Source organism: Prinia subflava, chromosome 1 (genome assembly GCF_021018805.1).
Source record: "Prinia subflava isolate CZ2003 ecotype Zambia chromosome 1, Cam_Psub_1.2, whole genome shotgun sequence".
Lineage (NCBI taxonomy): Eukaryota > Metazoa > Chordata > Aves > Passeriformes > Cisticolidae > Prinia > Prinia subflava.
The window spans coordinates 73569467-73592106 of NC_086247.1; the positions used below are offsets into that span (position 1 = coordinate 73569467).

Below are 22640 nucleotides of genomic sequence, written 5' to 3' on the forward strand. Positions count from 1 at the left end.
CAAAACAATTTCTATGAAATAAAATTCAGGCTTCTATCCCTCCTTTTTTAAAGTTTCTGACAGGGAATTTGAATATAGTTTTGGAAATCTCTGACACATTGATATACAGCTTGCTAGATTATTTATTTAGAATACCTTTTTACAGAATACATGTTGCTTAAACAGAATTCCGTAAATTCAGGAATATTTAGAAAAATACTATTTCCTTTGCTTCCTAAGTAATTTTACTAAATCTCTGTAACTTAAAAAGATCTGCTTTTAAAGATCAAAATATCTATCATTTTGTTAAAACAAAATATTTTTCTCTTTCCTACTTAGGCATGCAATAATAGCCAGCATATAAGATCCATGACCTACCAACACATGCTGGTTGTTGCAAATACACCAAAAGGTAGCAAAGAAAATATTCCCAAGTACTCCATGACTCAAGAATCTCAGAAGTGGCCAGCAAATCATTCAGAATTACTGGCAGGCAGCAGTGGAATGTGGCCAGAGCACTCACTGAGTGAACCGAAGTTGCCTCCTTCAGATGGGCTGGTGTTCAGGAGTGACAAGGCAAAGCGCCATCGGTCTGTCACATTAGACAAGCTCTTTGACTGCAACAACTACACAATATTAAGCTCTCTTTGAGCTGGTGGATGTGCACTGAACTCTTTCTGTATGAATAATCCTTGACAGAAGTCTGTGTTCAATGTACTATTTTTGTTTTCAGGTATAGCTTCTTTTGAGTCACATATTGCAGGAGGATGTATGTAATTTTTAAAAAATCAAGATCATGATACCATTTGAAATAAGGAGTGGATACCTGGAGACTAAGGTCTAAACCAAGAAATCTGTGGGAAAAAAAATGTAAATAACACCAGTAATACTTAAAATTCTGCTTTTGCATTGTACATTTAGAATAAGTTATACATACAGAGCGTACAAATAAACTGATTACACCATGTTATTGAGAACATAGATTTAAAATGGTAGTTGTAATGCCAGAGGTTTCCTCAGAAGTGAGGTTTTGCTTGACTATTTGCATGAAGAATTTTTTACTAGAAATAATAATGGTCTGAGCATGAAAGCAATGAGGCCCACAAATTACACAACAGATTGTAGAAAAACAGACTCTTCTTTGTTTCTCTTTAAAACTCCATCTGTATTGCAATGCTTCTGGCTATCTGAGATAGCCCACATTCAGTACAAAGGAAGGCACAGTATTTACTGGGCATGAAAACCGTGCTGTCTGCTATCAGTGTACTTGTGGCCTCTTGAACAAGATTGTAAGAGAGATGGATCAGGATCAACAGTGGTGCACAATCTTCTTCCTGCTCTGTTCTGCCTTACACATGCATTCATCAACATCTGCCAACTGATAAACAATGGTCAGCTATACCTAGACTGCTGGACTGAAAATAAAATAGCATTTCATTATCAGCACTTTGAATTATTCTGTTTACAATGGAACTCTCCTCTTGCCCACAGCAGATATTTCAGTATAAATAAAAATAAATCATTTATCCAAGTGATGCTACAATGATTTTCACAGCTATGGAATTTGCACTGGATGATGAATTATCTCTTCTGGAACTCAAATTTCCCCTATGAACAGTTTAAAGTATGAAATCAGGTACATTGAAAGACACGTACCAAAGATGATGTACAACAAAGTTGAGTAGATGTAATGGAGTTTTATCATAAATCTAGGCTTTAAAATGCCTGTGAACATGTTTTGCAAAGCATTTACAGATGTGCAGTATTATTATTTTTCTTAACCGAACACAATTTGCGATGCAATACCACAGCATTCTGCTTCAAAACACTTTCCTTTTTTTATTGTGACTTGGTTAAGAAAAAGATAAAACAAAACACAGGTAAGTTACCATGCTTATTGTTTGCTTATCGGCAGTAACAGTGCTTCCTTATCCTTTACAACCGTAAGCCTTGAGATCAGCTGGATAGGCAGACTATCTTGAATAGAAAAGAGAATTTCAGCAAAGTTCATACAAAATTTGCTATACTGGAAAAAGCGTAAGTGATTTTTAAATGTCTTCTTTAACACTGACCTTTGAAAGCAACACAAAGCAGCTATTTTAGAAAAAATATAAATACCACAATATACCGCAAATTGTGCAAAAGCCTTCTGAAGAAATTCTTCCCCAGATATCAGATTTTACTGTAAAACCTCCTATATATTTTACTTTAAATTGTGATTTCTGTGATTCTGTGAACTGACAAAGTACCACACAAGTTTATAAATCCTACATATAAAGCATATATTTTTAAATGCTCTTTGAAAATGTGCACCTGTAGGGAACAGCAGTTTTTCCAGACCATTTCCAGATTTTCTCCAACACAGACAAGTTTTGTTAGGCGCAGAGTTAAAATTCGTCCAAATATTATCTGAACTTCATCTGCATATTTCTACACTGATTCTAAACTGGGCATTATATTCATAGCACATAATGATCACAAAAACATTGTTGTACATGGCCGTAAGAGTAAAGCTTACATCCAACATGAATAACAGCAACTGGATCTCATGGAATAAGTGTTATTAGAGCTCAAGAAAAACAATACATAGTTCACCTGAAAACAACTAAAGTGTATTGGCATAGATCAGGAGAATATTAATGAAGTCTAGGATTTCAACACTTATAATCTCAATTTCTTCAAAAGATACGAAGATAGAAGCATTACTGGACAGAAATCCATATCCTTCTGTATCTGAAATTGTACTTCAATAATTTAAAGGGAATTGCTTATCGAGTAAATTTTTGGTGAAAACTAATCAGTGCAGAGATTGCAGAACTGTAAAGGAGTCCACCTGAGGAGTCTGTCACATCCAGTTGGAAACTATATGCCAAATAAACCATTTGCTGGAGTAATATAGTACTTATTACTGCTGTGAGCTGATTTGTGCTTAGTGTGGTCAACAGATTGTCACAAGACAGACAGAAGTAATGAAATTACTAGTGACAGCAGCCAGTCTTTTCGAACATTGCTAACAAGACCAGACAGAGAGCAAGACTGATTAAGTCAATAAAAAAGGCAAGATTTCCACCAGTACTGACACACAGAGGCACAGAAGAGTGCATCCCTACTGAGGACAGAGCTGAAGCAGGATGCTGTTGAAAAATGCAGCATCCGAAATCAATTCATAGACTGTTAGCCAAAGATTGAAAGACAAATCAGAGAAGGAATACAGCGACAGAAGATGACCTTGTCACATTGGCTCATATCCTTTCACTGAAAAGGATCCACAGACACTGAAGTTGGAGAAAATCACTGGAGCATGGGGATTTGTCTCTGTGCCTCCAACAGTGAATAACATACACTTTCACAAAAGCTTTGAGACCTATTTCAATTCCAAAATGTTCAATATGCCAAATATTTTCTCAGGGAAATACTGAGCTGTGATATGTTGGGTAGACAGACACCATTTCCATTCACTATGCAGTGAGAGCCCCATATACATTTACTAAAAGCATGCTAGTTTTCATGTATTCATCTTCAAGGAATATTTAATCTCTAAGTATCTTCTCAATGGAAATAATTAATAACTGCAAAGTCTAGTGCTTTGATTTAACCTTTTTGAAACATTTAGCACTTGCACACAGTTGCAAGGCAGATTTGGTGAAAGGCAGTACACAGTAATGCTATTTCAGCTGGCTACATGGAATCACTTCTCTATCTGGCTTAGTGCAATGCTAGTATTTCCCTCTCCTCTACCACCAAGACTGATAAAAAGAAATAATTTTATTTCTTTCTCTCTTCTTTCACTCCCTGGGGATACAGATGAGTAATGCAATTTGCACAAAAATCCATTTTCCAAGGTACCTAGTACATACCTTACAAGGAAAGAAGCTTGGCTGGGAAAGAAATATTTTCTGCTTTTTGGGGTTTTAATTACCACATAATTATACTTCTGTCCTATAAATGGAATGAAATGAAATTCACTCATTATTTATTTTATTCTTTACAAGAAATAATTTCCTGATTTTAGACAGGTTTCTCTATTAATACTTCATTGTATTTATAAAGCTTGTTTGGTTTTGTTAGCTTATTTCCCCTTCCTCCTTTTCTGGGTATAAATGAAATCCTTTCTGCTTTCGATCTTTGACTGACAATTCCTTATTCCATGGCAATCCCATGTTCTGTCTGCTAAAAGCCTGTGTTTGTGAACTGCAGCTGTATTTTTTACTTTTTCATGATTTATCTGTGTCAAAGTCAACAATTTGCTTCATGAAGAAGTCCATTACCACCCTGTAGGCTAATAGTCCCTGATCAGTTGCACAATGCCCTTTTACTATCTCTCTTGCCCTGGTTCTCAGTTTGTGAATGGTGCCTCATCCTCAAATCTGATAAATTTTACTTCTCTCTAAGATTACACAAACATTTTAAAGTTATCCTTAACACAAAGGGTTAATTTAATTTGGTTTAATTAGTCATTTGTCAGATGCTTCACAGAGACAAGAAAGACCCTCAAAGGCTTTCAGATGAAATTTCCTTTTAGGGTTTTCACCAGTGGGGATGACCAAGCATGTTTATATCTTCACTACAACAAGCTGACCTCCAATGTCCTGAGTCCCACAGTGTGGAGATTTGGGGCTGCCTTTCAGATTTGCTTCACAACTAAATTGTCATTTGCTTTTCATTTCAACAAAATTGCTTAAACATAGACCTGCCTATCTGATACTTATTTTTTTTTCAGATGTGGTGTTTACCTTTGTAATCCTCCTACATTTCTTTCAGAATACTTCTGAAGTGTTGAGAACAGGCATTGCTTTTCTAAATGCCTCATTAGTTCATTATGCCTCTGTAATTCAAAGATTTTGTTTACCTTATTCCAAGGCTCATGTGCATTTGCCTTGCCTATAAACCTTTGCATAGAATTCTCAATATTTTCACTTTAGCAATTAATGCCTCTCCCTTCACTTTTGCACCTTCTTCTACATTGCTTCTTTTTATGCATAAGCTCATCTAAAATCTGTAATATCTTACATCTTAAAGTAAAGTCACATCCAGTGACAAGACATGAAGTGATTTCTAAAATAAGAGAAGTATTAATACAATTTGTACTTATCCCAAGAAACAAATTTCAGCCTGACTGAATTTCATTCAGAGCTTGTTTAATTTTTCTCCTGTGGAACTCAAAGGCAAGAACCATGCCATTCATTTCATTCCGAATGGCATAAGCAAGGTACAAAATAATTTCTGGTTTGAGTTTAGTGTTCTTTTTCCAAAACATTCCACTGGTATTATATGCAGTAGTATGATGGTTCTTTGCCAGTGGGTGGCTTTAAAATTACCTTGGCACTACTCTCTTATTTTCTGGCTACAAGTGGGTACAAGAGCATACATGATATCTGTCTTATATAACTATAGACACTTTTTATAGGCTAACAACTTTATTACCCTTAGCATAAATTTTATCCATGAGCTGTGGTTCAAGAAAAACATACATGAGTCCAGACGTAAGTCCTACTTTTGTGAAAATCCACTTGAGCATTGCTTATTGGTGCAAGCATAAACAAACATCTCAGGAAGGTAAAACTGCATTAAAAAAACTAACTTCAAAATCAATCAGTGTAATGGATCTCAATATACACAGTACTATCAAACCTATTTAAAAGGCAGTGTCTCACATACACTGGGATAGCAATGATCCCTTTCAGAGGCATATACAAAAGGAGAGAGGAAAGAAGAAATAAATCTTTCTTTGCACATAATCTCAATTGAAATAGAGTATGTCAGAGATTTTGCTCAAATTTTCTACTTTGTGTAACTCCAGGTCTCTTTACTGCCCTTGTCCAAACTCCAATGAACATTAAGTTTTGATTTCAGCATAATTTCCTATTTCTATGCAAATTCTCAAATAATCAGATATATAATTTGCTTCTCTGATGTACATGATGTTCTCTTTCCAGCAAACTGCTAAAATTTGCTTCACTAAGCTAATTTAAATAAATTTGTATTTCAGCTTTTTTCAAAACTGTCTATGAATTTATTCCATGAGATTAGAAATCCTCTGCTCAGTGCATAACATCCTACACTGGTTCTAGTAGGGAGTAAAAATCTTATTAATTTACAGGTAAAAATAAAAATGTGAGCACATGATGTTACACACAAAGTTGCTTCCTTAGTAATGCTGGATTTAAGACTCTGACAAAGCAATCTGAACTGCAGGTCCGCAGTACACACACCCTTGCACTTTAATTTCTTTACAAATTAAAATAATAAATCTCTAATCACCGCTGAAGGCTAAACAACCTTCCTTTCTGCTTTCCTTTTGCACTTCCACTTCCTTGATCTTCCCTTCTCCTGGTTTTGGCTTCCCTGCTCTCTTGCTGCCTGGCGCTGAAGGCGCACGTGGCACTCACAGCGGAGCAGGCACCCATCAGCCCCCATTTGCAGGGGCGGCTCCGAGCGCTGATTTAAGGCAGCAAAGATTACAATGCTGTAACTCAAAGCACAGGCAGGCAGGCAGGCAGCTGACAAGCTGAAGTACGTTGACATCGAGAGAATTACTTGAGCGCTGGTTAAGCTTTTACGTCTACAAGGCCACGGTGAGAATCACCTCAAACAACAGGAGGTTATGACAGGAGGCAGATAAAGTAATAATTTTCTTTAGCTGCAGTGAAAACAGCACTTACACGAGGCATAGATTTTTACCATTCACATACAGAATAAACTTTACCACAGATTTTCTGCAATAGCATCAAGTAGATGTAAAAAATAATATAAAAAGAAGAATGCCTCAATCTACACTTTGAGACATGAGTGATGAAAAATATTCTTGAACAGTCGTGCCCTAAGTTCAAAATAAGGCACTGAAAAAGCCAGTGCCCAAAAAGAATACATCTCAATGAAAACTGGTGGAGGACTGACACAACACATGGACAGGCCACAGACAGAGCAAAAAATACATACTGGAACTTCAAAAGATTGGTCAAGTGTCATATTTCATCCGCTGAGGTAAATGATGAATCCACAATTATTCATTAATTAGCACCAGTCTCTTTTTTACAAATCAAAAATACACCTTAAAGTCTGGCAAAGAATTCTGACACACATAAAGCAAGTATCATCAGATTTTTAGCATATCTTAAGAATAATTTGCTTTATGAGTATTTTCTGCACCAGTATAAGGAGAGATGTAGCCACAAATGCTGGACAAAATCATTCCTATCACAAGAGCAGCCAAACTGGGTTCTTTAAACTGCCTCTCACTTGGACACTACACAAACATGCAAGACACAGCCAAATTCTTTCCCAGGAAATTTAGCAAGATCAGAAACAGAAACTATCAAAGGAAATTTCAAAAGCAAAATGAGAAATTCCCCAGCAATCAGGTTTCCTTTGTTACAAAAGCAATTTTTAGGCTCTGTACCACTGTGCCAGATGGTAACTGGACTAGATGGACAGTGTTACAAAGGCATCTCATTCTAATAACATTAACATGCCAGTGAATATAGGGGAAGTTTACCTCCAGTTCATTTTTGAATGAAGTTTGAATGAATTTTAAATGAGTTTTGAATTTTCTTTCAGTTGAGAGGCTCAAAATAGGTGAAGAAACGAATATCTATGATGACAAAGAAGAAAGAGGGATGTGGGATGTTCTAGGAGGATGGAAAAGGGAAAACACTACTATTATCTAAATAAACTGATAAATAAAGATTTTGCTAGCAGTATTTTTTAAACTCTGTGTAGGTGACTCAGTAAGGACCCTAAGTGATATGATTACTTTGCATCAATTTCTGACTAACAATTTAAAAAAGTCAGTACTCTGACAGATGATGCTGATTTAAAACTGTCAGTCCTAATGGGGAAGCTGCAGATTTACAACAGCACTGGTGAAGGCAGAAGAATGGCATTGAAAATCCAAATTTTGAATTCACAAGTTTAATCCCGAACCAGATGGGTGTACAGAAAGGGCACAGTCACATTGATTCATTTCAAAGGGTGGGGGGGGGGGAGAAGAAAAAAGAATATTAAGAGTAACATTCTTTCAATTTCATATATTCTATTGCTTTAAATGTCATTATGTTATTTTGAAGCTTACACAAAATGAATATACCTGTTGTGGGATGCACATTTTAACATGAAATAAAACTGCCTCTCAAAGGCGATTATTTTGAATGAAAACTACAATTTCAGCTTTTCATCTGGCATATATTTACAGAAGACAAAAACAAACCCAAATTGGGCAGATGCAGATTCTTTTGCCCCCTCTTTTAGACAGGATATTGTGGCAAAAAGCAGTGAACTAAAGCATGCTGTTCCTCTGGTCTTGCCACCTAAGCTGACATTTGCAGTATGCATATGCAGTACTAATAGGATAAAAGAATCACACATGCACCATTAATTCATAAAAGCATCACCATAGAAAAAAAGAAGCGGAAAAAGGAGGGAAATTGTTTCAAAGCAGTTTATGGTCCCAGGCTGATTACAATTTGGCAGGGATTCCCTCCCTAGTTTCACTTCAGTTATGCAGTCAATTTGCAGTATTTCAACCAATGATGCCAGTCTGTCAAGAAACACATGCCCCTCTTTTCAATTACTTCCACAGAGTTTTGAGAAACTCGGAGAAAAAAACATTGTGAAAGTCTGGGCACTTACAGTAAAAGACTGCTGGGGGAGAAAGAGAAAAACTCAACCACACCGTTTTTGTCCTGTTTTGACCAGAGGGAGAATTTCTCAGCCATGTAAATGCTGGTACAGCAGGACTCTATTGGGAAGCCCAGCATGGCCACCGTCCCCAGAGTGCAACAGGCTTCACTTCATGTTCAGGCTTCATTTAGCTGTCTGTCCTTTTCTTACATTACTTTGTCTGCTTCTTCAACTACCAACCTCCATGGCAACCTTCAGCAATACCACAAGGATGGTTAGCTAACTGGAAGAGATTTTATTGACAGAGTAGAATGTTTAGAGCCTATTTTCACACAATCAGATTTCATTCTGATCATGGCCATAGCTACCATGCTTAATATCATAGATAAATTAAAAGTCACCAGCTTACACACTTAAAAAAAAAAAGTATATTATTAAGCTTTTGTTTTCTCCTTCCAGGCTTTTCTTTTAACAATATATATTAAAAAGTAAAATTAGCTCTGCAGTTCTTTACAAATATGTATTCTAGATAATTAGTTTTCTAAAATAAGATCTCCCACTGATATTACTTGAATTTATTGCTTGGAAAATGTATTTTTATTTTTAAAATAGACCTAAAATGCTTTAATTTAAATAAATGTATATTTAAATTGCGTGTGATTATAGATTTTGTTGCTATAATAATTGTAAAAAGGAAATTAAACATTGTACAATTGATCAGCCTATTTCATTCACTATTTGAGGAAAGAAAGAGTTTTCCAAGATCATTAGCATCCAATATTTGTCAAATACTGTGATAATGAACAACTTCCCTGGGAAGAAGTGCTGATGGAATTGGTGTGGTTCAGCCTGGAGAGGAGAAGGCTCAAGGCAAACCTTGCTGCAGCCATCCATTGAGGTTTATAATAAAGAGGGAGGTAGGCCTTTTAGCAAAGCCTGTAGCTATTGCAAAAAGACAGCCATTTTAAAAGGAAAGTGGGCAGATTCAGATCAGATATTAGGAAGAAACTCTTCACTGTGAGGACAGTGAGGCATTGGAACCAGTTGTTAGAGAAGCTGTGGATGCTGCTCCCCTCTAAGTGTTCAAGGCCAAGCTGGATGAAGCTCTGAGCAAGGTGTCCCTGGCAGGGGATTGGAGCTGGATGATCTTTAAAATCCCTTAAACCCAAACCATCCTATGATTCTATGACAACATGACTTCCTTCTCTGAGCTATAACCTCTGCCATACAAGAAACCCAAATTATGGACTTACAACTTTCCACAAGGGCAAGTATTTTTCCTAGTATTTATCCTGAACATACTTACTAGGAAAAAAAAAAGCTCTCAGAGCACAATAATTTTTGAATTATATTCATACCTTCAGGTAGCAGACAAGCACTCCAGCCTTTGCCCTCTCTAGTAATGTTTTTCTTTAAACAGAAAATTAGTTTCAGGAACTAGCTCTCTCATTCCTCCTGTGTTTCAGCTGAGACCAGGTAAGGAAAGAAGGCAGCTGTTTCCACTGGTCTTGGGAGGTAAGAATTTCCTCACCATACAAAGCCAATGAGTGCTACTGATGGCTCTCTGCCACCTTCGATTATCTGGTCATTCTAATATCCAATGAAGCACCTTTATGTGCCAAATATGCTGGACCTAGAATGCAGTCTTTTAGGACTAACTATATCTTAAACCAAATACAAAAAGAATGCTGTACCAAGCCTCATGGTCACAGTGCAGTACTAAGAAAGCCACAACAGAAAACCAGAGTTTCTTAATTTGATGCATATCCAAGCTCTTGAAACACCAAGGAAAAAGGAAACAAAAGGTGAAAATTGCTTTCCAAAAGACAGAGGAGAAAAAAAGAAGGCAGTATATCTAGAGGGACTGCTTAGGATCTGAGGATTTTTTATAATGCTCTTTCTTAAGCCTGGGGGCATGTGAAGGAAGCCTGCTTCAAGTATTTCAGGTTGTGGATTTATGAGCTTTATTTATGTGTTTTTTCAGGAAACAGATTCCCCACAAGGTCTAGTGTTTCTCCCACGGATGGTCTAAAACACAGTCAGCCTAGTAACATGGGATTCTCCAGGACAGCCCACCTTGCCACACCCCATGAAACACATGGTGGCCACAGCAGCACTTCAAACCTCACAGGGAATGCAGTGGCAATTAACTCTCAAGTGTAAGACAACTGCTAAAGGGTGAGAGACAAAAAACATTGACAAAGGCCTGAAGAAATACTCTTCACCAGCCCAGCACAACACGTTCTGCCACAAGTAGAATGTTACCAGTTTTAGCATGAGAACTTTTGGAGACACTGCTGATGAAAAAGATAAGCAAACAAAATTAAAAAAAGTAATCGACCCATAAGAGCAAGACATATGTTAAGTAAATTGTTTCAAAGAACTCTCTGGATATCAGAAAAATTATAGAGAATAGAACACAAAAAGGAGTATGCAGTATCACCCACAAGAAATATCTGGCAGCAAGAATAGTTTTCCTTCTGAGTTACTTTATATGAGGGTGAAAAAAAATGCAGACACAGAAGACACTCAGAGCCGAAATAAATGCAGAAGAACACAAAATGTTCCTCAAGACAACAAATTAAAAGAGAAGACTTTTTCCCACTTAGGAAAAACATAATTCTTTTTCCTGTCTGGAAACAAATGCTCTCAATAAACAAGACTGCTAAGTGCTTTAGATGCACATTAAACATATTCTTGTATATAAACATTAAATGAACTGCTAAAATATAGTATGTCAGTTGATCATGCCCAATAATATTTTAATATCTTATGAGGAAGAAAGTTGTTACAAGTAGTTTTATCAGTGGTGCTCTTAAAAGTAAACTCTGTAATAAAGTTATCGATCACTTCCATGTAAAGGTAACAGCTGTAAAAAAGTCTTACAGCAGATCAGAGTCTCTCTAAAAACACATTTTTTCGATGAAAAATGTTTAAACAGTCATTTGTGTAATATAAGAATTACAGACATTTGAACTTATATCCAAAAATAGAATGAGAAGTCTCACTCATGTTTCTGTCTAAAGCTTAAACTCTTGGCTCTACCAAAGCTTTCCCCTGTCTAAGGAAAAGCTTTTCCCTAGGTTTGAGGCATACTGCATGTCTTGGTTTGAAAGACAGATATCTGCTAGGAAGGGGCAGGACCTCCCTAGAGATGGAGAATTCAAATCCCCTCCCTCCAAATTATTCCGATTAAAAAAATTTAAAGGAGCTTTCAGGAAGAGGTATGGGGTAGGAATAACAGTTCTTTACTAGTATATATGACAAAATGACAAACAAACAACAACTACAGCATCAATAATAAACAGAACCAAGAACCTTGAGGGCTTTCTTTTACAAAAGCCCAGCGCAGTTTGATCTGGGTGCCCCTGCAGGGCTCCGAGAGGCCGAACTGGAAGGAAGGAAAGTCCCGGGCTGGTGGATGAGATGAGGAGCTCTGCGCTGGCAGCTGGAGGCAGGGGTGTCCCGGCAGGGCTGGGCAGTGCAGGGCTACAGAGTAGCAGGGGAACTTCAAAGGTCCGAAGAAGCAGAGGCGGTGGGGGGAGGCTGGAGAAAGCGAGCTCAGGATTCCCGGGTACACAGCAGATGATTGTAGATTTCCCAGGACGAGACAGAGGCAGAGGGCAGCCTGACCGTCCTCCTCGGCGCTGAGAGCAAGAGTGCTTCTCCCTCCCCCAGATCTGTCTTTTTTGCCTTTCCCAAAGCTCATCATCTCTCCCCTCTGAGGGACACTCCCAGGGACTCAGAAACAATAGGTGTAGCTTCGTGCTGCCATATCCCTCAAGTACTCCTTTTGTTCTGACTAAGTAGTCATCAAGGCTTCTTGGAAACTTATGGGAAGAAATTCTGTGAGAAGAAAAAAAAACCAAATCTAACCCCCAACATCATCCACCCCGAATTTTTTCCCATACCAACCTATTACATTGAATTTAAATCTTTAAAAACAAAATATATATATATATATATACACATGCATGACCTAAATTATATACATCTATACATACAGATATGGGTACAGACACATGATATGGGTAGTTCATCCTAAAACAAGGTCTCCTTGAGGTATGCATCGGGTCTCTCCATCCCTTTGCATCACCCACCAGGTGCATCCTGGTCCCTGAGCGAAGACAACCCCACAGATGGGATTGTCTTTGCTGGAGGCAGAATTAATCCAAACAGTTTTTCCCAGCATACCCCTCATGTGTACTACTGGAACTTTATCTCTATCTGTTGTTCTCAGGGGCTCAGATTGGGCAGGGCCTGCTCGGTTGGTGGAACTTCGAGTGTTTACTAACTATGTGGCCTTTGCTAAATTAATCTCCCAGTTCTTGAAAGTCTCCCCACCCAATGCCTTCAAGGTGGTTTTAAGCAGGCCATTGCACTGTTCAACTTTCCCGGCTGCTGGTGCATGATAAGGAATATGGTACACCCACTCAACGCCATGTTCCCTAGCCCAGGCTGCTATAAGGCTGTTCTTGAAATGGGTCCCATTATCTGACTCGATTCTCTCAGGGGTGCCATGTCTCCACAGGACTTGCTTTTCTAGGCCCAGGATGGTGTTCCGGGCAGTAGCGTGAGGCACAGGGTAGGTTTCCAGCCATCCAGTGGTGGCTTCCACCATGGTCAGCACGTAGCGCTTGCCTTGGCGGGTTTGGGGAAGGGTGATGTAGTCAATTTGCCAGGCTTCCCCATACCTGTATTTGGACCATCGCCCGCCATACCATAGGGGCTTCACTCGCTTAGCCTGCTTGATTGCAGCACATGTCTCACAGTCATGGATAACCTGAGAAATGCTGTCTATGGTTAGATCCACCCCTCGGTCTCGTGCCCACTTATAGGTGGCATCTCTGCCCTGATGACTTGAGGCGTCATGGGCCCATCGAGCTAGGAACAACTCTCCCTTGTGTTGCCAATCTAGGTCTATCTTTGACACTTCTATCTTGGCGGCTTGATCTACTTGCTCGTTGTTTCGGTGCTCCTCATTAGCCCGACTCTTGGGGACATGGGCATCTACATGGCGGACTTTTACAGGTATCTTGACTACCCGAGCAGCAATGTCTTTCCACTCATCAGCAGCCCAGATTGGTTTCTCCCTACGCTGCCAGTTGGCCTTTTTCTACTTTTCTAGCATACCCCACAGAGCATTGGCTACCATCCATGAATCAGTGTAGAGGTAGAACTTTGGCCACTTCTCTCTTTCAGCAATGTCCAGGGCCAATTGAACAGCCTTGAGTTCTGCAAGTTGACTCGATCCACTTTTTCTTTCAGTGGCTTGTGCAACCTGTCGTGTGGGGCTCCATACGGCTGCTTTCCACTTGCGGTTCATCCCTACGATGCGACAGGAACCGTCAGTGAAAAGAGCGTAGCACGTTTCTTCTGCTGGCAGCTGATTATACGGCGGAGCTTCTTTGGCACGTGTCACTTGCTCTTGTTCTTCTTCATCTGTGAGATCAAAGTTTTCACTTTCTGGCCAGTTTGTGATTATCTCCAAAATCCCAGGGCGATTTGGGTTTCCGATACGGGCACGCTGAGTGATGAGGGCAGTCAATTTGCTCCATGTGGCATCGGTGGCATGGTGGGTAGAGGGAACCTTTCCTTTGAACATCCACCCCAGCACAGGTAGTCGGGGTGCCAGGAGGAGTTGGGCTTCTGTGCCAATCACTTCTGAGGCAGCCTGGACTCTTTCATAGGCAGCCAAGATTTCTCTCTCTGTTGGGGTGTAATTGGCTTCAGACCCTCTGTAGCTCTGACTCCAGAATCCCAGTGGTCGACCCCGAGTCTCACCAGGCACCTTCTGCCAAAGGCTCCAGGACAGGCCATGGTTCCCGGCTGCAGAGTAGAGCACGTTCTTCACTTCTGGTCCTGTCCTGACTGGGCCAAGGGCTACTGCATGAGCGATCTCCTGCTTGATCTGGGCAAAGGCTTGCTGCTGTTCAGGGCCCCAGTGGAAATCGTTCTTCTTGCGGGTAACCCGGTAGAGAGGGCTCACAATCTGGCTGTACTCAGGAATGTGCATTCTCCAAAAGCCTATGGCGCCTAGGAAAGCTTGCGTTTCCTTCTTGCTGGTCGGTGGAGACATCGCAGTGATCTTATTGATGACCTCAATGGGAATCTGACGCCGCCCATCTTCCTACTTTACTCCCAGGAACTGGATCTCCTTGGCAGGTCCCTTGACTTTGCTCTTTTTGATGGCAAAACCAGCTTCCAGGAGAATCTGGATGATCTTCTCTCCTTTCTCGAATACTTCCCTTGCTGTGTTCCCCCACACAATGATGTCATCAATGTACTGTAGGTGTTCTGGAGCTTCACCCTTTTCCAGTGCAGCCTGGATCAGTCCATGGCAGATGGTGGGACTGTGCTTCCACCCCTGGGGCAGTCGGTTCCAGGTGTACTGCACGCCCCTCCAGGTGAAAGCAAACTGAGGCCTGCATTCTGCAGCCAGAGGAATGGAGAAAAACGCATTAGCAATGTCGATTGTGGCGTACCACTTCGCTGCTTTGGACTCCAGCTCGTACTGAAGTTCCAGCATGTCCGGCACAGCGGCGCTCAGCGGTGGAGTCACTTCATTCAAGCCACGATAGTCCACAGTCAGTCTCCATTCTCCGTCAGACTTGCGTACAGGCCAAATGGGGCTGTTGAAGGGTGAGTGGGTTTTACTGACCACCCCTTGGCTCTCCAGCTCTCGGATCATCTTGTGGATGGGGATCACAGCATCTCGATTCGTCCGATACTGCCGGCGATGCACCGTCGAGGTGGCAACAGGGACTTGTTGCTCTTCTACCTTCAGGAGTCTTACTGCAGATGGGTTCTCTTATAATCCAGGCAAGGTGTTCAATTTCTTAATGCCTTCTGCCTCCACAGCAGCTATTCTAAAAGCCCATCTGAACCCCTTAGGGTCTTTGTAATAGCCATTCCTGAGATAGTCTATGCCCAGAATACTCGGAGCCTCTGGGCCAGTCACAACTGGATGTTTCTGCCACTCCTTCCTGGTCAGGCTCACCTTGGCTTCTAACTGAGTCAATTCTTGTGATCCTCCCGTCACACCAGCAATGGAAATAGGTTCTGCTCCCTCATGTTCTGACGGCATTAGGGTACACTGAGAACCGGTATCAACTAAAGCTTTATATTTCTGTGGCTCTGATGTGCCAGGCCATAGAACCCACACAGTCCAAAAGACTCGGTTTTCCCGTGCCTCTTCCTGGCTAGAGGCAGGGCCCCTCTAGCACCAGTTACTACTCTCTTCCTGTGTATACATAGTAGAGGTTCCTTCAAGGGGGTCTGACAGAGCATCCTCATTTCTGTAATACCTGACAGCCTGGTCATGGGAGGCTGAGGCTACCTTCATTCTAGTGGAACCCCCTCGGTTAGTGTTTCTCTCTTTGAGCTCACGCACCCGTGCTGCTAGGGCAGAAGTGGGTTTCCCATCCCACCTTCTCATGTCTTCCCCATGGTCACGCAGGAAGGACCACAGGTCAGCTCGTGGGATGTACCCTCTCTCTCTAGCTGAGGGACGTTGGGTTCTGACTCTGGGGCCTGTGGCTCGCACTGGTGCCACATGGGAACTGTTCTTCTTTATCTTTTTTTCACCTCCCTTATCTCCTCTTGGAGTTCTTTAACCACAGCAGAGACCTGAGTCTGCATTGGGCCACTGATCATACTGTCAAAATTTCTAAGCTTGCTGGCTACAGAACCTACAGTCACTCGGCTGGTATCAGCATTAATCATTGACATGAATGTTTTATATTCAGATGGCCCTTTAGTTGCTAGATTCCACAACATTTGCCCTGTGCACCTGACGTTGTCGGGGTCATTGTTATGCTGTCCATCCCTCCCAAAAACTACCTCCAGTATTGCCACTTCTCTCAGCTGTTGGATCCCTTCCTCAACAGTCTTCCAGCGCATGCTAAGGTGGTGCTCCTGCATTCTGTCTCTGTGGACAAACCTCTCCCTTACACTCATTAAAAGCTGGTCCCAAAGGTGAAGGGGTCCTTGCTCCCTTACAAATACCTGATTCACACCTGAGTCTTGGGTCAAGGGTCCCATATTCCTTGCCTCACCACCATCCAGTTGCACACCTCTACCCATAAGGTCCCAGACCCTAAGTAACCAGGCTGTATAAGGCTCATGTCCCCGTCGTGCAACATCTTTTTGCAGAGTACAGAGATTTTCATATGACAGGGACTCGGTGATGATCTCAACTTCTGGCTCCCCTGTGGGTTGTGAGGGCCTTCCTTTTTTATCCTTATCACTTGGGTGTTCTGATTTCACCTTATATTTCTTTCTTTCCACAGGGGCAACTTCTGCTGGCTGTGACTGCCCCTGTGGTTCTGCTGGAACCTGGACAGTTGTAACGTCTGTGGATTCCACTGCTGCACCTTCAGACTCTCCCTCTTCAGGGCAGGGGGAGGGTTTGCCACCAGCTGGGGAAAGGTGCTCCTTCAGCACCTGGCTTATCTCTTTCACTAGAACTCCCACCCAATCTGGGTGGTTCATTTCTGAGGTGGGCTTTATGTCAGGGTCAGGTGGTGGGGCAGCATCCTTAGTCTGTGGGGCAGTGTCAGGCTCCATGGCAGCACCCTCAGTCTCTAGGGCAGTATCCTTATTCTCTGGGGTAGGTATCAGGGTGGTTATCCAGGCCAATCTCCCCTTATCTCGGAATATTAAATAGGATAGGCCCGTGAGCAATACTAGCCATTGTATGATATCATTAGCATTCAGAGAAGATTTAAACCCTTCAAAAACTGGTGGAATAGACCCAAAGAGCTGAGTAAAGGGTTGGGAAAAAATTTCTCCTGGTGTCATTTCCCCACAATAGGTACCATTGTTAAAGTAACCCGACAAACAAACACTTAGAGTATGATAGCCATGTATCCATGTGCCTGCCTTCCAGAGGAAGTTAAAAATCCATGAATTCCTCACCTTATTAACCCATAGTGCAAACTGGATAACAGCCACAGTAGCCTTAGTTATAGGGCCCATGTTTAAATAAGGGCCTGCAAATGGGAGAAACACAGCCACAACCACATGCCACCCAAACCAAGGTAAACTAGACCACATGATGCTATTTAGGGAGGTTTCTATACCCAGTGCACAAGGTCACTTAAGAACTGTTATTCCTTTTCCTCTCAATGCCCTCAAGCCCCACGTTGGGCACCAATAAATCTGTCTTGGTTTGAAAGACAGATATCTGCTAGGAAGGGGCAGGACCTCCCTAGAGATGGAGAATTCAAATCCCCTCCCTCCAAATTATTCCGATTAAAAAAATTTAAAGGAGCTTTCAGGAAGAGGTATGGGGTAGGAATAACAGTTCTTTACTAGTATATATGACAAAACGACAAACAAACAACAACTACAGCATCAATAATAAACAGAACCAAGAACCTTGAGGGCTTTCTTTTACAAAAGCCCAGAGCAGTTTGATCTGGGTGCCCCTGCAGGACTCCGAGAGGCCGAACTGGAAGGGAGGAAAGTCCCGGACCGGTGGATGAGATGAGGAGCTCTGCGCTGGCAGCTGGAGGCAGGGGTGTCCCGGCAGGGCTGGGCAGTGCAGGGCTACAGAGTAGCAGGGGAACTTCAAAGGTCCGAAGAAGCAGAGGCAGTGGGGGGAGGGCTGGAGAAAACGAGCTCAGGATTCCCGGGTACACAGCAGATGATTGTAGATTTCCCAGGACGAGACAGAGGCAGAGGGCAGCCTGACCGTCCTCCTCGGCGCTGAGAGCAAGAGTGCTTCTCCCTCCCCCAGATCTGTCTTTTTTGCCTTTCCCAAAGCTCATCATCTCTCCCCTCTGAGGGACACTCCCAGGGACTCAGAAACAATAGGTGTAGCTTCATGCTGCCATATCCCTCAAGTACCCCTTTTTATTCTGACTAAGTAGTCATCAAGGCTTCTTGGAAACTTATGGGAAGAAATTCTGTGAGAAGAAAAAAAAACCAAATCTAACCCCCAACACTGCAAATATTTACTATTCCAGATGCCTTTCTACATTTGCCACTCCTATCCTCAGAAGTCCTTTACTTTTCACAGAATGGGCTGAGTTGGAATGGACCCATGGGGATCATCAAATCCAACTCCCACAAGCCATCCTGGTTGCTGATTTATATCACACAGAGTATGGGAGAAAGCTGTGCTGACCATGATGTTATGGATATTGTAATTCCACATCTACATCATTCAGACTTCCATGATGAGAACAGAGCAAGTGAACTGCATATTATATAGTACTTACTCAAGATCAGCTAATTTTCATTCTGTTTTTTCTTCTTTCTCACTATTTCCTTATAATTTATATAACAGCAAGCTTAAGGCCATTTTAACACAGGCTCCAAAAATAATGCTTGGTATGGATACATATTGGAACACTTCATTGCAAATTATTCCACACATTAAATCAATGCAAAGGTTGTTCAAACATACTCTTTGTTCAGTGACTACCCTTGTCCCAAAAGCGAATGATCAATAAAAAAAGTTAAGACCTTGACCATAAAAAATCCACATTGTAACACTGAATCAACAGTCATTTGACCCACTTTGAATGCATTCATTTATTTGAAATCTTGCTTCCATAACTTAATGACTTTAAATTTTTAGTATCTTCCTCTGCAGGAGAACCGCAGTAGATAATGCAGCAGCCCTGCCAAAGTACACACTGAGATTATGCACTAGACCGTGACTTAGAGGAATGGGAACATGATGAATGAAGATTTCGAAGGCACAATAGAGAGGAATAAAAGCAAGACATGAGGTTTTGGAAAACAGGCCAGGAGCTGTCAGGAGTGCTTTGGTGAGGGATGTTCTGCCAGGCAATCTTGAGGAGCAGAGAAAACAAGCACACAAGACAAAAGAAAGCAACTTAGTGTCGCTTGTCTGAGCCAAATCTCAAAGCAAGAAAATTCACATTGTACCTGTTTTTTCTTAAGAGGCTTAGGCGTGGTTCTTTTATTTTGAGCTCATCAACTCTCTGCAAGGCGGCTTCCCATGTTCTGTGGGTCCAAATCTTTAAGGGTCTGCAGAAGAAAATGCTTTTCCTCTTTCAACTCCACTAACTCTGAGGATCCACCCAGCTTCCCACAAAAAGCACAAATCATCAACAGAGGGAAAAGTTTGAAAGTTTTCCCAAAAGAAGGATAGGGTACTGTGTAACAACAACCAAAAAAATCTACAAGCCTGTCTAAGTTGATCATAGGATAAAGCTTAGATACCAAATTCCAATGTGTCCTGTTTACTGGAAGAGCACAACACTGATAATGATATTTCCATTTTTTAAATCTTAAATGTCAAGGAATTTAAGTTCTGCTTATCATACACTACTCACAGCCTCCTTAACTACAGAAGCATCAGATACTCTGGCTTTTAAACTAAATGGTATCTGCCGTTTTAGAAATATTTTAGGTGCTACTTGGGAAGATAACATTTCTATGGCAAATGAAGAAATAGCAATACTATTTAAAGTCAGCTTAGTAGAACTGGCAAATAGACTACCAGTTTTGTTATTACAGAGAGAAGGACACGTAATCCAAACTGTTTTCCATGTATTAAAATAATGTCTAAAGTTTTACATTTAGAAATGTTTTTAAGGCACTTTGAATACTAATAAAATACAGTCAAATTTACAAAAAAAAAATTACCCAAACATTACAAAAACTTAGGAAATATCAGGATATTTGTTGATTGCTCTTGAAAGATTCCATGTGCTGCTTCTATAACTGATATTTTTTCCTCTGTTTGTTAAAGCCAAATCTGTCTACCTAGGGAAGGAAGGCAGTGGATGAAAAATCAAGCATCACTGCATCCTTGGTGAGTACTCTTCAAGGACCTGGAATTTCAAAGCATACATCTGAAGAGTGTCTGACAGAAGTTTGTTGTTTGGAGTGTGAAAATGTTGATGGGAAACTGCATTTGTCCATCCGAGATGTAGATATATAGATATATTTTTTTAAATTTATTTATTTAATAGCAAAATAGAAAAAACTGCATAATATCAGTAAGTTGTGGATGACTTTTTTGTTTGCCTGTATTTTTGGTACACATAGAAGTCAGTGCCTGTTCTAGACTAGGACTTTGCTGTAAAAGTCTGTGTCATACTTTCCATAGTATGGTTTTCCATGGGAGGTGAAAGCACAGTACATGTCTTAGGCTGTGCTGCTGCTCTGTGGCAGCTGGCAATTTTCTGTGTGACATGCCCAGTGCTAGGCAGTCAGTGTAACCAGCACTTCCCTGGATGCAGTGCCTTTTTGAAGACTCGCTTCTCTAACCCAGCCACCACACCAAGTTTGATGGGTTCCAAGCATTCTCTCTTACGCACCCAGAAGGAGGGAATTCTTGGCAGATGATGCCTGTCTCTGGGGTTTGCTACTGGCAGAAATTAAATCAAGAGCAAACTTGGCTATAATCAGAATGAATCACAAGACTTCTCTTCCCTGGGTCCCCTTCTGACTACAGGCCGTGGCATCCTGGAGCTATGTTCACTGCACAGATGCTGCTCATGTCCCAATATTTCAAACGGTAGGCAATGTGGGCAGTATCTGAATTTTTCTCTTCTTACAGGAAAGTATTAACACCTCAGATGTGTAACACAGAGGTTTACACAAAGAGTATGATGTCTAATTCTCTAAACATATCCAGCACACATTACCTTACGAGATTAACTCTTATGAAATGTCTCCCAAAGATCCAATTATCGACTTACGTTTTACAGCACAGATTGAAATAGGGGAGAAGCATGGTTACTTCCAGAAAGGTACTTTGTCTAAATTAAATACTACCTCCAAGGAAAAACATAAATGCTTTGTAAATCTACAATTCCACTGTTTGGAAAAGAAAAAACAAAACCAAACACCAAAAAGAAGACACACAAAAAAAATCCTGAACGAAACGCAAACAAAAATATTAAAAACAAACACCTCCATAAACCACACCAAAGATTAAAACAGTGAAACTGCATCCTAAACAAGTTTTACTTTTTCCTATTTTGTATAAGCCAAGACAATTAGTTATTTCCAACTTCTGTTTAACAAGAAATAAAAAGATTCAAAAAATGAACTTCATAACTAAATTTTAGATGGCAATATTGTCCAAAAAAACTTCATGGAAATCAAACATATACTGTAATTGTCAATTATAATTCTTTTGAAACAGAGAGAAATTATGCTGCAAACTGGATTTTGTGAAGTAATTCATACAGGCAGTATTCTAACCTAATGGCGTGTAAAACTCTTAACATCTTACTTTTAAAGTTTACCTTTACCTTCATGAAGGATATCTCTGAAAGCATTTGAGTAAACTAATAGGAAACAAAGCTGTTTTGCTAAGAGAGTCCTTCCCTAAAAATGTCTTTTCTATGACACAGACATGTTTTTAAAGGTATTTAGGTTACATTATGAAAAAAGCTCTTTCCCCCTTAAATCAAATTGATCAGATTATGAAATTACCAGGAATAATCCAATCATTTATTTTCAACCAAGAATATCACTATTACTTCAAACTGTATTTTGTAATGCCTATTATGGATGGATGAAATATTGTCACAGTGGTTTATAAGCCACAAGCTTCCAGCTTTTAATCAGACCTTTGTCATTCATAAAAACCACCAATCCTGCACCACCACCTCATTTTCTTCCCAGTTTGGCTGCCAGCAGAGGATGCAATTTCTTATGGAAAACCCATACTTTTCTGATAGTCAAGTCTTTTGCTATATGTACACTGCACTTTAGGCAGGATTCAGAGTCTACACATGCATCAAAATTCTTCCATCATGTATGTATTGGCAACACCAGGGTGCACGAGAAACCAGTGGTCTCTCCTGGGTCTGTCAACCACACAACTTTAGCTAAGAATTTCAGCCTCTTTCATCATGAAGGCAAAAAGAGAAACTATGTCTCCTAAATATCCTCTTAATGTGCTTAAGGAATCATCATCCTAACATGCTTAACTTCGATGCAAAAATAAGCACCTTCTATGCTCCTAATGAAATCATTTTTTGGATCCATATGCACATCAGCTGAGGCCTGATCTTTGTATTTGATAAATGTCTCATGCTCTAATG

The 22640-nt window shown here is 40.6% G+C and overlaps 1 protein-coding gene across 9 annotated transcripts in view; it reads right to left on the bottom strand.

Moving 5' to 3' along the window:
- The window catches only part of CTNND2 (catenin delta 2), a 640487-nt gene that overhangs the window by 534770 nt on the left and 83077 nt on the right, over window positions 1-22640 (bottom strand). The window lies entirely within an intron of this gene.